Consider the following 17177-nt stretch of genomic DNA (forward strand, 5'->3'; position numbering starts at 1 on the left):
TAATTTTGAGGTGGAAGTTTCAGAAATCAAACATAATTAAAAAAATTCTAAGTACCAAACCCTAGTTGTGAGCTTGATGAGCCATTGTTTGATGCACACACTTCCTACAAAAGAAACAAAGCTATACAAAGACATATTCTTGGTATTTTAGTTAGTAGACAAAAAACAAAAATATGATACAATCAAATGTGTTTGGTGATATCTCCTAATTTGAACACAAGTGATAGCTTACAAAGGTAATAAGCCAAGTGATAGCTTAACAAAGGTAATAAGCCCAAAAGGAATGAGAAATATTACCTAACTATCAGCCAAGTGATAGCTTTAACAAAGGTAATAACTTCAAAAGGAAAGATTACCAACTACCAGCCAAGTGATAGCTTAACAAAGTTACCCCACCAAAGTTAAAGGAAAATATTACCTACTACCAACCGAGTGATAGCTTAACAAAGGTATTAAGTTCAAAAGGAAAAGATTACCAACTACCGTCCAAGTGATAGCTTAACAAAGGTAAATATCCAAGGGTAAAAGGAAATATTACCTAACTATCAGCCAAGTGATAGCTTAACAAAGGTAATAAGCTCAAAAGGGAAAGATTACCAACTACCAGTCAAGTGATAGCTTAACAATGGTAACCATCCAAGGGTAAAAGGAAATATTACCTAACTATCAGTCAAGTGATAGCTTAACAAAGGTAATAAGCTCAAAAGGGAAAGATTACCAACTACCAGCCAAGTGATAGCTTAACAAAGGTAACCAACCAAAGGTAAGAGAAAATATTACCTACTATCAGCCAAGTGATAGCTTAACAAAGGTAATAAACTCAAAAGGGAAAGATTACCAACTACCAGCCAAGTGATAGATTAACAAAGGTAACCAATGAAAGGTAAGAGAAAATATTACCCACTATCAGCCAAGTGATAGCTTAACAAAGGTAATAATCTCAAAGGGACCAAAGTTCAACCCAGAAATGAACTGGAGAGAAACAGTCAAAGAAGACTCAACCCGATGAGGAAATAAACTCAAGTGGGGGTTAATATTATCTAGATAATGAACTGGAAAGGAAAACTGAAACAAAACCTTCCACGAGGATCAAACTCCATCGGGAATTAGAAGGGATAAGCGCTTTTTGCTTAAGGTCGAAACTCCATTGCAAAGAGGATGTGCACACTCAGCGGGGGGAAATCACTAGAGAGAGAGGAATGCACCAAGAAATTCAAGATGCACGAATAAACACCATGATGATATGCATATGCATATGAATATATGTATGAATATATTGATAAAATAGGAACAAAAAGGTTAGATTGATAACATAATACAACTGGATACTCGGCTAATCTCAACAAGGTGGAGATGCTACTGGAGATCTTGCTAGGGATTCAGCTGAAGAAAAGCCTGCAAGGAATGATCATAATCCATCAAAGGAGCTAAGTCCTAATACAAGGCTTAAATCCTCCTGGAGAGAAAAAAAGATATTGCTTGGAGACCCAAAGTTAAATCTTCTAAAAGCACGAACTTCATTTCGATGGAGGGGAAGGCTTACCGGGAATAAGAAACATCTGAACAAACCTTATTACGAAGACCTGTTAGTGCCTACACTTAGGATCCTACCATTCCCGAAATCTTATGATGGGGAAACTTATAATCATATACACAATCACAAGGGAAAATCATGTCTCAGGAGAACACTGAGGTCCGCTCTTCAAGATCCTACCATCCTTGATATCACTATTGACATTCCTCTTTTATACTCACAAATCGATGAAAATATTTTTGTAAATTTCAAAAACATGATTGTTTATATATCTTTTGTTTCAAAAATTATTATAAAAAATAAATGAAATTTAGTAAATTGAAACAAGATAAGAACATCAAATAGATGGGCAAAAGGCTCAAATTTTATTAATAGATTGGTAATCCGAAAATGGCGTGACTCCATGGATCACTACAAATTTGAAAATGGTAAATACATGTAAAGGGCTACATTGAAATACAATGACCATTATTCTCCCTAACAACTTTGAATTCTGCTATGCTCGAAACTTCGGTCGAGGATGACTGAATGAGAATCTTTGATAAGCATTGTTGCTTCAAATGATCAAGTCTGGCCTGATGCAGTTACTTGAAATAATCCCTAACTTTTGCATAGATTTCCCTCTTGGGTTCAATCTACTAGGATGATTATTTTCTGTTTATGTCTCTAATTTTTGTTTGGACCGCCCTTTCGGGTTTTCAATCCATCGAGACATTCATTTTTTCCTAAGCCACCCTTTCGGGTTTTCAACTTAGCGAGTTATTCTTTTTATTTTTCTAGGCTAAGTATTTCTTGACTGCATTGGCATTCACAAGATGAGGGAGCTCCTCACCATCCATATCCGTAAGAGTTATTGCACCACCAGAGAAGGCTCTCTTAATAACATATGGGACTTCATAATTAGGATTCGACTTGCCCCTAGAATCAATGTTGAAAGACAAGATCTTTTTTAACATGAAGTCGCATTCTCTGAATACGCGAGGTCGAACCTTCTTGTAAAATGATTTCTTCATTCTCTTTTGATACAATTGGCCATGGCACAAAATTGTCATCCTCTTCTCCTTAATCAAATTCAACTGATCATATCTACTTTGACACCATTTATCCTTAAATAATTTGGCTTCCATCAAGACTCACATTGATGGGATCTCGACCTCTACGGGGAGCACTGCTTCCATGTCATACACAAGAGACAAATGGGTTTCCCCTATTGAAGTGCGGACAGATGTAAGATACCCATGCAAAGCAAAAGAGAGCATCTCATTTCAATCCTTATATGTCATAACCATCTTCTGGATAATCTTCTTAATGTTATTATTTGCAGCTTCAACATCCTCATTCATCTTAGGTCTGTAAGGAGGAGATTTATGATGTTCAATCTTGAAGTTGTCACAAAGCTCTTTCATCATCTTATTAGTCAATTTAGGCCTATTATCAGTGATGATCTTACTTGGAACACCATATCAACAAATAATCTGATTCTTGATAAATCTGACCACAAACTGCTTGGTCACATTAGTATAAGATCCTGCCTCAACCCATTTAGTGAAGTAATCAATGGCTACCATAATAAAATGATGTTTGTTCTAAGCTTTGGGTTAATCATACCAATCATGTCAATTACATACATAGAGAAACTCCATGGGGATGAAATAACATTGAGAAGCGTTAGAGGCACATGAACCTTTTCAGCATAAACTTGACATTTATGGCACTTCACATATTTACAGTAATCAGATTCTATTTTCAGCCAATAGTAACCTTCCCTTAACATCTTTTGAGCCATTGCATGTCCATTGGCATGAGTACTAAAGTATCCTTCATGAACTTCTTGCATTAACATGTATGTTTCGTGTCTATCCACGCATCTAAGCAAAACCATGTCAAAGCTTCTATTGTACAACACATCTTTAAACTTTTGATGATCCTCCAAGAATAATTGGCTATTATCATGTAAAGAGAAGTTTTAGAGGATGTTGAGAAGACGTATATGCAAAAAGAAGCACTCAAAATGTTGAGAATTGAAGGAGTTGTGATCTTTAGAACCTTGACTTCAAAATGTTGACTTTTTGGTCAAACCACTTAGAACAAGCTTGTGTACTTGGAATTTCCTTGCATTTCAAAGCACATGGGTGATAATATGAACTCAAAATAATGTCTCCTTGATTTACTCTTGATTAAATTACTCAAATTTTGGAGTTGCTTGTAGAAGAATGCATGGAAATAAACATATGAACCTTTGACTTTCCTTGAGAAGTAAGCAACAAAACTTTGAGATGCTCTTGATTGAAAAGCCCTACCTTGCACAATAAACTTAAGGAAAATAAAATAATTTTTTTCTATTTTAATTAGTGGTTAGAAAATAAATTAATCATATGAACACAAAGGTAAAACAAACCAACAAAGAGGTGATTGGTGATCCCTGCAAGAAGCAAACCCAAAGATGGATATGGGGATCAAGATATGGCCTTGTTTGTTGCAATGATGTAAATGATATATGGGATCTTAGGGTTAAAAATTAGGAACAAATGAGTTAATGTATTTTTTAATTATTTTTAAATTGGTTTGAATATGCTTAGAATGAGTTAGCATTTATTAAGAAAGAATTTGAAAATCACTTGACAAAAGTCAATGTTTATTGAGAAAGTGGTTCAAGTTTGAAAACAATAAGGTTTTTGAAAAAGAATGAAAATTTTGAAAAATAAAGAAGATGAGGAGAATAAGAGACTATCCTAGAGCATAAAGTAAAAGTTAGGGAGGAAAGATCTAACCAAGAGATAGCAAGCTTTATGACATAAGTCAAGCAAGAATTCTCTCCTTTGGATTTAAGCCTCAAGCAAGCCAAATAAGAAAAGAGTAATCCATGTATAAGATAAAACCAAAGTAACCTAGTCAAGTCTTCCAAAAGAAGTTCAAAGTCAAAGATACCAGATGAATTCCAAGGTCTCAAATCACAAATTCCCAATAGCAAAGGTCAAGATCTTAGTCTCGAGTCTATAACTCCACAACAATGCTAAGGATAGTAACCACAAGTCCATGAATCAAGAGAACGAAATATTTAGAGGTTTTTCCCTTTATTAATGTCTTAAAAGAAAAATAAGTCCAAATGGACAAATAATAAATAGCATAAGCACAAGCAATATGATATGAGATGCTAAAATAAAAGCATAAGGTAAATAGCAACAAATAAAAAGCATAAGATAAAAATTAAATTAAAGTAAAGTAAATACAATAGTATGTTAGGAAGTTGTGTTAGTAATCAAGATTAGAAATATAATTTGTCATTTTTTTGAAGAACACTCAACCATTCACCCACAAGGATGAAAATATGAACCTTTACATCACCATGAGAAGGGCTTCAACTTGGATAAAATCAATAAGTATGTCATTAGCTCTCTTAGGTAAGGAGGAAGCAATATTTTTCACACAATACCACGGGGATTATGAGACTTACAATCTCACTTATGAAAATGACTTGCTTTCGGGACAAATTTAGCATTATGTTAAGCAATCGTAATTGGATTTGTGTAGAAGTCACAACTATCTGAGGCCGGTCAATAATAATGTTTGTGTTAATACATGTTAGAGAAATGTTATGTACATCATTCTCCCAAAGCTATGCCACACATAAAAAAAAGGGATTAATCAAGCACAAAGGCTAGGAGGGTGGTTCATTACATCAATCTATACTTCATGATAATTAGGACAAACTTATGAATCAAACCAAAGTACCTTAAATGATTCATGATCAATTAATAAGTAGATTTTAAATGATGTAAGTTCATCAAGCACCAATCTTACATCATGATCAAGATGAACATAAACCATCCAGTTGATCAAAATAAAAATGAAGAGGAAGGGATAAAGAAGAAGAGGACAAGAGAAACCAAATACAAATTGGATCAGAGGCTTGATCAACTCATCATCAAAATAAATCATCTATTTTGATGGATTAGTGTCGCAACCTGAAAAATACAGTGCGCGAAAAAACAACCGGCGAAAGAAAAAGACAGAAGAGTCGTCACCGTGCGTTATTCATCCCAAAGGAGGGAAAGGAAACGCTCGAAGTAAACCTGAAAAAGGAAAGGACAAGACGGGGTCTCGCAACCAAATCTTGGGTTCAGGAGTCGGTTATGCGAAGGGAAGGTATTAGCACCCCTACGCATCCGTAGTACTCTACGGGATCCACTTTTGTAGTTCTTGTCTAAAGGGTGTGAGTTTATCTTGTGTTGTTTACCAAAAAAAAAAGGTTAAATGAAAATGACTCGCGCGGATGTCGCATCCACTGCATACGTATCTCATCTGAATATGAGAATCAGAGTCTTCGTAGCTCGGCTGACCTATGGGTTGGGGGATGTGTGCTCGCTAAGACATCGCGGCTTATGCCTACGTATCTCATCTAGAATGAGAATCAGAGCAAGCCGTAGTTCGGCTAACTACGGGGTTATGGAGTGGGTTTTGGACGAACGACGTTACTACGCAATCTACCGGATGCTCGACCTTTGGAGACTTACTCACCTGTAGTAGAAGGAGTAAACGTGTGTTTAGGAGAAGAAAAATCAATGAAGGTTTAGGGTTTGGTGAACTCATGCAAAAAGGCAGTCCTTGACGAAGGAACCTGTAAAAAAAAACACACAAAAACATTGCCTCCTATCGAGGTCTTCCAGCTAGGAAAGCAGTAAAATGCGGGAAAAATGTAAAAGTACCACGCGGATAAAGATCCGAAGTAACAGCAGTTAGAGGAATGGGAAACCCAGGGATCCTTCCAAGCTAAACACCATCAAAGAAAGTGAGTCAGTACAGGTAATCAGAATGAAACCTCCAGGGGGTATCCCACAAATAAAGTGGAAAACCATGCAAGTTATCCCTACAAAAGTCATGTGAGCCCTCACAAAAACTCAACAAACAGGTTAGAGACAAAAAAAATAGGGTAATCAAGGGTTGCCCCCAAATCAAAATGTAACCACATGAATCATGCCATTAAAATTCACAAAAAAGACATGCATCAAAAGGGTATCAAATTCACCCATAATACCTCATACATTTAGAGCATTCAAATTAAAGGCATAAAGATGATGGATATAGGGCAAACCTAATTGGAAAGCTTGATTGAAATTGAGTTGCACCCGTGAGGTTTACAAAACAATCTTTAGGGTTTATGTGAGGCAAAGGTGATTCTGTGCAGTTGAGTTCCCTTCAGGGTTTAGAGGCTGCTCTGAACTCTGTTAGCTCTTCTCTCACTATCTTTTTCCTCAGGGTAATAGGAATAGAGTCAATATTTGTTTCACTGAAACTCTAGTATTTATAGCCTAATATTGGTAGCTTAGTGGGCTTTTGAGAGAGGTCCAAGTCTGAGATTTTTTTATTTATTTCTTTATTTATTTATTTATTTTTTATTTTTATTTTTTATTTTATTTATTTTTTATTTATTTATTTTTATTTATTTATTTTTCGTTTTATTTTTCATTTTTTTTTTAAATAAAGTTTCTTGGATCTAATTCTGATTGACATGATGAAATGCAATGTATCTAATGTTAAATGACCTAAAAATGAATGCATGCATGAGGTGTAAAGCGTATGCTTCCAGGAAAAATGAAGGGTAAATTTTGGGGTATTACAGCTGCCCCTATTCAATCAACTGGAGACCTGGAAAGAAGATAGCAGCGGCTTTCGTGCTTTCGAGGTATCAAGGGATTGAATACAATAAAAGCCCAAAAATTTGCACTGAAGTGAAGTGAAGTAACAATGTCTGTCAGAATCGGCAAAGAGGTGGTCTTGAAAGAAGAATCCGTCTGGTACGGTGAGAGTCAGTCTGAATACCGAAAAAGAATGTTAACTTGGATACCAAAATAAATGGTAACACAGAAATAACCATGGCCTGAATGCCGCTCATCAGTCTGAATACTGGAAATGACTTCGATCTGAACATCGGGAGATATGAGATTATTAATATCGGTCTGAACACCGAGAGGCTGGCCTGAATGCCACAAGTTGCGTCGACCTGAACGTCGGAAACTTCTTCGATCTGAACATCGGGAGATATGAGATTATTAATATCGGTTTGAACACCGAGAGGCTGGCCTGAATGCCACAAGTTGCGTCGACCTGAACGTCGAAAACTTCTTCGATCTGAACATCGGAAAATTGGCCTGAATGCCACAAGTTGCATCGACCTGAACGTCGGAAACTTCTTCGATCTGAACATCGGAAAATTGACCTGAACGCCACTTCGGTCTGAATATCGGAAACTGGCCTGAACGCCACTTCGATCTGAATATCGGAAATTGGCCTGAATGCCACTTCGGTCTGAATACCGGAAAACTGGCCTGAACGCCACTTCGGTCTGAATACCGGAAACTGGCCTGAACGCCACTTCGATCTGAATATCGGAAATTGGCATGAACGCCACTTCGGTCTGAATACCGGAAAATTGGCCTGAATGCCACTTCGATCTGAATACCGGAAAAACTTCATGCCTGTCAGCATCGGCAGAAATAGGGAAAGATAATAGAGGTGGCGCATGGGCCAATGACACTTGCTGGGGATAACAAAGGTAAGTCATGAACAATCTTCAGTCTGAGTACTGGAAACAACTTCTAGCTTATCACTTGGGATACCGAGAATGTTTTATGCTTACATGCGTATGTTTGAATTTTTCAATGGCGTAATGCTCCATGAAAATGGAAATGCTACGCGATTTGGAAGGATGCAATGCAATATGATTCTACATGCAGGGATACGAAATGCTGGGTAGAATGCCAAGCTGAGGCAAGGGGATCTGCTGGGGAAATGATCACCATCTTCTTGACCCTGGCAAGGCTGCTGGAGATGCACAGCGCAAAGAATTATGTGGGGAAATGACCCGCCACACGGTGTTCTAGCAATGACGAAATGCCGAGATTCAGACTGGGGAGAGAACGACACTAAAAATCTGCTGTTGGGGAAAGCGATAGTGGTTCTGGCAACCACGATCTGCGAGAGATGACTCAGCAGGGGAAGCAAACACTGATACGGTACCGAGGTTCTGCTTCAAGGAAAGAAAATATGGATCTGGCATTGGGATTATCGATCTGGCCTCGAACTCTAAGGAGCAGCCACTTCTGCTAGGAAGATATAGTCTGGCACTGTCAACTCCGTTGGGGATATATAGTCTGGCACTGTCAACTCTACTGGGGAGTGTATGTCCTGAAACAAACGCTTGGGGAAGTACAGTGGTCAGAACCTGCTGGGGATTGAAGAATCCAACCCTCTGATCAGCTCTGCAGGGATAAGGCACCGAATTCGTCTGTTGGCGACTTCACTGGGGAAGATATTCACGATCATCTGCAGGGGATTTTAAGGAAATGCCCCGAGGGTATCTGTTCTGAATAGACGATCCAAAGCACTTAAAATTTACAGCAATTTTAAATGTTTATTAAGCATGTACCTGTAAAGCCCTTATGTGTCATGATGCAATGTTTATCAAAAATTCGGACGTCATTTTTGCAAACAAAACAGTAAAATGAAAATGAAAACAGAGATATACTGAATAACATGATTTTATTGATTGAATGGCCTCTGAATAGGCATTTACATCAGGAAGCAATCCCTGGAAAGAGGTAATCGCACAAAAGATAAAAACAGAAATTAATCTAATGGCAATGTGAAATGGATTTCTATTGGGTTCCAATTCTGCTATGACTTGCTCGTCTTCAAGATCCTCCAGATGATCAGCCTTCTGAAAAGGTGATTGGACTGTTTCCTACCTTTCGAAAATTTCCAGTCATCGACATGAGATGAGATTCAGAACTAACTCAGAACGCAGTCATTCTCTTAATCCCTAACTTTTGCCTGGATCGCCCTTTTCGGGTTTTCAATCCACCGGGATACCCATTTTTGCCTAAGTTGCCTTTTCAGGTTTTCAACTTACCGGGTGTACGATCTTTTCATTTTTAATCCCTAATTTTTGCCCGAACCTTTTCATTTTCTTGGTTCGTCGGGATGCCCATTTTCGCCTGGACTATTCTTTTTACTGTCCAGCGGGTCTATTTTATGCGAAGTATTTTTTAACTGCGTCTGAGTTCACAGGGGAAGTGAAGTTTTCACCATCCATAGTTGCAAGCATTAAAGCCCCACCATCAAAAACCTTGGTGACAATATACGGTCCATCATAGTTAGGAGTCCACTTGCCCCTGTGATCTGTATGAGGAGGAAGGATCCTTTTCAACACTAAATCTCCGACTTGGAAACAACGAGGACGCACTTTCTGATCAATGGCTCTCTTCATCCGACTCTGGTACAACTGCCCATGACAAATGGCTGCCATTCGCTTCTCTTCGATAAGACTCAACTCATTGAACCTTGTCCGAATCCATTCGGCTTCGTCTAACTTGACATCCAACAGGACTCTTAGAGAAGGAATCTCCACTTCAACAGGTAGGACTGCTTCCATACCATACACCAGGGAGTAAGGGGTTGCCCCGGTCGATGTACGTACTGAAGTGCGGTACCCATGCAAGGCGAAAGGTAGCATCTCATGCCAATCTCTGTACGTGACGACCATCTTCTGCACAATCTTCTTTATGTTCTTATTTGCCGCCTCAACAGCGTCGTTCATCTTAGGGCGGTAAGGGGAAGAATTGTGATGCTGAATGTTGAAGTTCTGACACAACTCCTTCATCATTTTGTTGTTGAGATTAGAACCATTATCAGTAATGATTCTTTCGGGAATCCTGTCGCACCTCAAAAAAGAATGATAATGCGATCCCTCGCGATAGGACGCGGAAAAAATGTTCGAAACAGAGTCGCCACCGAACTTTATTTATTCCTAATGAAGGAATAGGAAAATATCGAGAAAACCTTTAGAAATAAGAACAATGGTCGTCGCAACCATATTCGGGTTCGGGAGTCAATTATGCAAGGGGAAGGTATTAGCACCCCTCACGTCCGTTGTACTCAACGGGAACCTTTTAGTCTGATTTTGCTATTTGACTGTTAATTGACTGTTATTCTCTTGCTTCGAGTGATTAGAATTGATGATAGATATGGATGAAGACCTCGGGAGGGAAATGGGAGGTTTTTTATTAGTGTGCTCGCGAAGATACAGCAATCTCCTGCCTACGTATCCTTATGGTGCAATAAGGAAATCAGAGCATTCGTAGTTCGGGCTACTACGAATATTTGGGTGTGTTTTGTTTTGATGAACGACTGTGTTAGTCGGCGTTCTAACGGCTAAACGTTGGCTTGTCTACTCTCGGGGGAGGCTCTAGCACTGGTTTATTGTGCGCATTAGAAAGGATTGACAGTGTTCTTTTGAAAGGGCTTTGGTCACGCGGGGGTGACGATTTGATTTGATGTGTTTGGGTTTGGTTGGTTTGATTTGTTAAGGTGTTTTTTGGCTTGGTTTCGATCGCTCGGGGGCGAGAAATTAGGTTTGATTTGTATGAGATGTTTTTGAAGAACGATGAAAGATTGAGCAATGTGGTGTTCACCAATTATCCAATTCTTTCGAGGAATAATAAGGCGTCCGCCTTCTAGTCCCTTTTCGTTCGAATTATTTTGAAAGTTTGTTTGTGGATGTTGAATATGCACGGTAGTGAGGCGTACGCCCCCTACTTGCTTATTCAAAGAATAATGAGGCGTACGCCACTTATTCCCTTATCCAAGTTTATTTAGCGTGTTTTAGTCGGACGTCGATAATTTGTGCAATATGGCGTTCGCCAATTATTCAAATAATCGAGAGATGGTGAGGCGTACGCCTCCTATCTCTTTTATCATCCGAGGTTTAAATTGTAAAAGATATGTTTGAATGTTGCATTTGATGTGCGAAAATGATTTGAATTTGAATTGGTAGGTTTGGATTTATTCGATTGTGGTTTTGATTTGATGACGAAGATTCGAGCAATATGGCGTACGCCAATTATTCGAATAATCGAGAGATAATGAAGCGGATGCTCACTATTCTCCTTTTCATCTGAAATATGGAATTAAAAGGATTTGGAATTTGTAGAAATGATTTGAAATTGTATGATTATGGTTTTGATTTGAATGACGAAAATCCGAGCAATATGGCGTACGCCAATTATTCGAATAATCGAGAGATAATGAAGCGGATGCTCACTATTCTCCTTTTCATTCAAAGATTAATTATTATAAGGTTTTGAGGAGTGTATTGATTGAAAGGGTTTGATTTGAATGACGAAAATCCGAGCAATATGGCGTACGCCAATTATTCGAATAGTCGAGAGATAGTGAAGCGGATGCTCACTATTCCCCTTTTCATCCAAAATATGGAATTAAAAGGATTTGGAACTTGTAATTGATTTAAACAATGTGGTTTGAATGTGTATGATTAAGGTTTAATCGGGTGACAAGAACTCGCGCAATATGGCGTACGCCAATTATTCAAGTGCTTGAGAAATAGTGAAGCGTACGCTCCCTATCTCCTTTTCATCCCAAGTTTATGTTTAAGAGAAAATTCTTTTGAAATTGAATGGTTTGAAAAGTGGTTTGAACCTGTCTTTATGAAATGAATTTTATTTAGTGTATTATTTCATCTACTCGATTAATCACCAAGTAGGTTTCATTGTAAGGAAGCCCAAGAGTAAGCTATGTGAGGTTGATGGCGATGCTTAGGAGCGATCGACTTACAAGGGTGTTTGAAAATAGGCTCGATATTAAATCGAGAATTGTATGATTTGTGCTTTTAAAATTGGTTTGTGTTAGATGATGAATTGAAATTGAAATTGAATAAAAAAATGTTTATGAAATGGTGATTGAAAAGAAAATCCTTTGATTATTATCAAATTTTACTTAAGTTGATTAATCGAATTAATTAAAACTAATTATCAAAATTATTTAATCATCTCAAATAATTAAGTTAATTAAGGTTAATTAATTAAAAATAATTAATCAAACAAAATTCAACTAATAATATTTTTTATGAAAAAAAAACAAATTAGTAACAACTTTGATTTATAAAAATTGAATCGGTGACAAAATGTGCTTAGGGACCGGTTTATACATGGCGACCATGGAATTAAAAGTCGTATGTGACATCTAAACGCGGTGAAGTCGGACAATTGAGCTTATAGACATTTTGGCAGCATAACGGCATTGAATTACCGAATCCACATTTTAATCCGACTAACTATACAATGAAATTGCACCATGATCAACTAATATTATTCACCAATAATACCATTACGAATTATCTAATCCAACCCAAAAATGACCCGTAATTTACAAATTATCCAAACACAACATTGTAACCGGATTTGCAACAGTAAAAGAAGAACAAGCAATACATATGCTCTTACTATCCCAAGTAACAATAATATGATTCCTAAATTCAACGCACGACAACGATAACCAAGTAACCAAGCGCAAAAGCAGGTTCCCAATCCTTAACACAGTACAGCAAGGGTTTATTATCCTATCAGAAAAATCTTTAAAAACAAAACAAATGATCAAGTCGAACTATATAATGCCCAATAAATGCAATGTTGTTTACTCATAATCGCCTAAACCAACAAACAAAGAGTCCAGAAATACGACAATTAAAATTTGACAAAAAAAACAAACAGAAACAACACAATTCAAAGATTCCCAAATACAGACCCAAGCTTCGAGCAGTACAGTAAAATCACATTAAAAAAAATTTGAATCATTACCCTCGTGTCGTAGTATTGAACCAACTACTGGATAGTCTCTATCAAGGTTTTGCAGATGCTCCGCCTGGAAGAACAAAGGCTTCACGGCTGTTCCTTCTTGGCTCTTGAAATTGCGATGGTTCCAAAGCTTCAAACCTTCCTGCAAGCTTCAAACACTCAAAAAACAAATTTTCAGCAAAGAGCATTCAAGCAAGACTTGGGGTTTTGCTAAAAAGATGGTTGTTGTTGATGGATTGTGTCAGCAATTTCCACGGCACTGTGAAGGTGATTTAGGGAAGTGAAGAGAGATTTTCTGTGAGTGTTTGTGAGAGAATAATGATGACGGATTTTTTAGGGATTTTGAGAGAGAGAATCCGTGGTGAGTTCTTGATGGGTTTGAGGCGGCGGACGGTTGAAGAATAAAAGGAGATTTATGACAATGACGGTGTCGTGAGGTTGTGGGTTCGTGGGTTTCGACGGTTTAGTGGTTTCACGACGGCTTTGAGGGAGGTGAACGGCGGAAGGTGAAAGGGTTTGGGGTGAAACTCGTGCGGTTGAATATGGGTTTCGATTGGTGAGCGGCGGTTGGGGTTGAAGGGGATATGGCGGTTTAAGGCAGTGGCGGCGGTGAATGGTGGCTGTTAGGGTGGTTTTGGGTGGTAGAGGCGATGAAGAGGTTTCACGAAGATGGTGATTGAAGATGGAGGGTTTGGTTATGAAGGTAACGGATTTTTGAGGGTTGTGCATCAATTCTGAGAGTGAGGTGAGAGGAAATGAGAGAGTGGATCGTATGGGATGGGAAGAGGAAAAGGATTTTCTTCAGCTGGCAAGGGCGAAGGAGAGTGAAAGAGAATAAGGAAAAAGGGTCAGTGAGAGAGTGATAACGTGTCTACCGAGAATCCGAGGGAAGGTGAGGGGAGTGGCTTTTTGTTGAGAGACACGTGGTGAGGATAAGGAGAGAAAAATTCGTGAGTGTGAGGAGATTTCTTTTTAGATTTGAGAGAGAATGTGAGGTAGTATGTGACCGTTGGGAGTGGATGAGTGACTGGATTTTTTAGAATCCAATGTAAAAAATATACATTTTCCATAATTATTATTCATTTAAATAATAAATCATAAAAAACTTAACTAATATTTAATTTAAACACACTCTAATTATTTTAATTAAATATCTAACCAAAAATATTGACCTATTAAAAATAGAAATCGAGTACAAATTTATTCGAAAAAATGAACCGGTCACACTAAAATTGTCAGCACAAACACATTATTTGAAAAATACACTGTTTCCTCAAATTTTGACAATTCAACCGATTTGTCTGTATTCTCAAATAAATTCATTCCGACTGACATTTTAGGTGTTATTCATGATGCAATGTATGTCATGCTATGCGTATGATGCAAAATGAAACTGAAATTAATTCTATGAAAAATTAAAAATGCCCGGACAAAATTGGGGTATGACAGCTGCCCCTATTTAATTATCTTGAACTAGAAGGTAAGAATGACAACAGTCTTCGTACATTCGTGGTGGAAGGTAATTAAATACGAAAAGACTCAAATTTTGTCTTTTGGGATGCAATGGAGAGATGCAGATGAAAATGCAATGGATTCTAACAGCACCAAGGTAATAGGGATAGGATGTCCGATCAATGCCAACCCTCGAGTCAACATTCAAATCTGGAAAAGGTCATTTCTGATGTAAAGACAAAACTGTACAGGTTTCCTGGCACCAAAAGGATGATAGTAGAGTCAATCGCTATCACCAAAAGGATGACAGGAATTTGCCATGATTTCCAAGATTGTCATCACCAAAAGGCTGATGGATAAGCTGAGCTTTAGAAGTAGTTATCACCAAAAGGATGATGGTTACAGTGGATACAACAAAGATCGCCATCACCAAAAGGATGATGGTAAGATCAATAACAAATCTCGCTATCACCAAAAGGATGAAAGCTAGACACAATCCAAAGATTTTCATCACCAAAAGGATGATGTTCGTCACCAAAAGGATGCTTGTTATTCTGATAAAGTTTCCCATTATCCAGTATAGTATCAAGGCTATCACCAAAAGGATGATAGTTGACTCATCAACTTCAAAGATCACCATTACCAAAAGTATGAGGGTAAGATCCAACAACAAAACTTGTTATCACCAAAAGGATGATAATAAGTCGAAACTCAATGATCACCATCACCAAAAGGATGAAGGTAAGATACAAGATAAAACTTGTTACCACCAAAAGGATGATAATAAGTCAAAACAAATCACCATCACCAAAAGGATGAAGGTATAATTAAAAACAAAACTTGTTACCACCAAAAGGATGATAATAAGTCACACAACTCAAAGGATCCCCATCACCAAAAGGATGATAGTAAGATCAAAACAAAACCTTGTTATCACCAAAAAGATGATAATAAGACAACAATTACCATCACCAAAAGGATGAAGGTATAATTAAAAGACACAACTTGTTATCGCCAAAAGGACGATAATAAGTCACACAACGCAATTGATCACCATCACCAAAAGGATGAAGGTAAGATCAAGACAAACTTGTTATCACCAAAAGGATGATAATAAGTCAACAATCACCATCACCAAAAGGATGAAGGTATTGTCAAACGACAAAACTTGTTACCACCAAAAGGATGATAATAAGCACACACGCAATTGATCATCATCACCAAAAGGATGAAGGTAGGATCAAGACACAAACTCGTTATCACCAAAAGGATGATAATAAGCACACACGCAATTGATCACCATCACCAAAAGGATGAAGGTAGGATCAAGACACAAACTCGTTATCACCAAAAGGATGATAATAAGTCAACAATCACCATCACCAAAAGGATGAAGGTATTGTCAAACGACAAAACTTGTTACCACCAAAAGGATGATAATAAGCACACAACGCAATTGATCACCATCACCAAAAGGATGAAGGTAGGATCAAGACACAAACTTGTTATCACCAAAAGGATGATAATAAGTCAACAATCACCATCACCAAAAGGATGAAGGTATTGTCAAACGACAAAACTTGTTACCACCAAAAGGATGATAATAAGCACACACGCAATTGATCACCATCACCAAAAGGATGAAGGTATAATCACACAACAAACTTGTCATCACCAAAAGGATGATAATAAGTCAACAATCACCATCACCAAAAGGATGAAGGTATAATTAAAAGACACAACTTGTTATCGCCAAAAGGACGATAATAAGTCAATAACCTTAAATATCACTGACACCAAAAGGATGACAGTAAGATCAAAACACACCGAACTTGTTACCACCAAAAGGATGATAATAAGGACAGAACTTCAAAACTTGTTATCACCAAAAGGATGATAATAAGCTGAAGCAGACTCAATGATCTCCATCACCAAAAGGATGAGGGTAAGATCAAAACAAAACTCGTTATCACCAAAAGGATGATAATGAGCCCATAACTCAAATGGTTACCGTCACCAAAAGGATGAAGGTAAGACCAAAACAAAACTCGTTATCACCAAAAGGATGATAATGAGCCCATAACTCAAATGGTTACCGTCACCAAAAGGATGAAGGTAAGACCAATCAACAAAACTTGTTATCACCAAAAGGATGATAATAAGTCAATAGTCACCATCACCAAAAGGATGAAGGTACTACAAACAACAAAACTCGTTATCACCAAAAGGATGATAATGAATCCACAATCACCATCACCAAAAGGATCATAATAAGTTATAATAACTTCAAATATTGCTGACACCAAAAGGATGACAGTGGGGGTTGGATTTTATTAAGTGTCACCATCACCAAAAGGATGATAGCTTAAACCAAACTCTGTAATCTCTATCACCAAAAGGATGATATTAGATTGAACTGGACGTCATCCCCAAAAGGATGATGATTGAACCAAAATGACAAGGATCCTTATCACCACAAGGATCTCCGACACCAAAAGGATGACGGTAGGTTGTAATTATTGTAGAGGTCACCATTCATCAAA

The sequence above is a fragment of the Lathyrus oleraceus genome, chromosome 6, assembly GCF_024323335.1.
Source record: "Lathyrus oleraceus cultivar Zhongwan6 chromosome 6, CAAS_Psat_ZW6_1.0, whole genome shotgun sequence".
NCBI classification, from domain to species: Eukaryota; Viridiplantae; Streptophyta; class Magnoliopsida; order Fabales; family Fabaceae; genus Lathyrus; species Lathyrus oleraceus.